This window comes from Echinops telfairi, unplaced genomic scaffold, assembly GCF_000313985.2.
Source record: "Echinops telfairi isolate 266 unplaced genomic scaffold, ASM31398v2 ScPeMD7_3533;HRSCAF=4204_0, whole genome shotgun sequence".
NCBI lineage: Eukaryota > Metazoa > Chordata > Mammalia > Afrosoricida > Tenrecidae > Echinops > Echinops telfairi.
In genome coordinates, this window is record NW_022107431.1 from 87,388,752 (window position 1) to 87,389,895 (window position 1,144).

The window sequence follows — 1,144 nt, forward strand, 5'->3', positions numbered from 1 at the left end:
AAGGCCATGCCCACACAGAGGCCTCATTTGTTATGTCTTGATTGACAGGTCAGACTTCACTCATAGTCCTCTCAAATTGACACCAGATTAGGTAACAATCACATATACCCTCAATAATTGTCAGGCTATGTGACAGAGTGTGTGTAAACCTGCTTGAATAAACTGCTGTATTCTGGAGAGTCTATGCGGCAGAGTCCCCTGAGACTCAACTGCGTTTATCCTTTTTCTCTCTTATCTCCAAGTTTTCTCTTTGCAGATCGCGCCCTGTCAAATCTGTTCGATTTGCAGATTGACCTGGACTTGATATTATGTTACAAGAATGGTCATACCAAGTTATTAAATTACTACAATTTTATAATACAGTGCTATTCTGTCCATATCTTGATTCTGATTGTTTTTTATAACTTATAAAAATCTTAATTAAATTAAATTATGTTAAAGCTTTTCAACCAGGATCTTTTATTTCTATTGATAGAGTGTTTTGAATATTTGTGTATTTTATTTTGCCAATCTATATCTTTTACCCATTCCTGATAGGATTGATCTGAGTTTACTGATTTTTATAAAATCATTCTTTTCATAGACTAATTCTCTTTCCTTTAATGATCATTATAAATATTTCTCACTTGTTACTTTCTATTATGTTTATTTATGATTTTAAAAACATATAGACAGACACTTTTTATTTTCAGTCAAATTTATAAATATTTTACTAAAGTTTTCTTTAAATTTCTTGTTTTGCATATAAAGCTTCTGTTTCCAATATTCTTAACTCTATATAATCATTTATTTAATACTTTTGTAATCACTTCTCGGCCTTTTGGCTAAGATCAAGTGTAGTATTTAATACTGTTGCTTTTAACATTAAATGTCTGAAGTTTACTTGATATTTGTTGAAACAAATCTTTTTTCTCAAAGGGGGAGCTAGTTATTTCAATACTATTTATTATTCTGTAATGGTTTTGAAGTAGTAAATTAATCATAGACAGAAAAATATCTTACAATTATTTTCTTTGACATTAACATTTTCTGTACCCACTTCCATGCCAGTTTCAGATAACTTATTTATCTATAACTCTATGATATAATCAAAATTACAACATGCAAGGACAATTTCTCATTTTTATTTAAAAAAAATTTTTTT

General features: G+C 28.9%; 1 pseudogene; it reads left to right on the forward strand.

The window, feature by feature from the left end:
• Positions 1-804: 804 nt before the first annotated feature.
• On the forward strand, positions 805-909 carry LOC115871179 (annotated as a pseudogene).
• Positions 910-1,144: the final 235 nt, after the last annotated feature.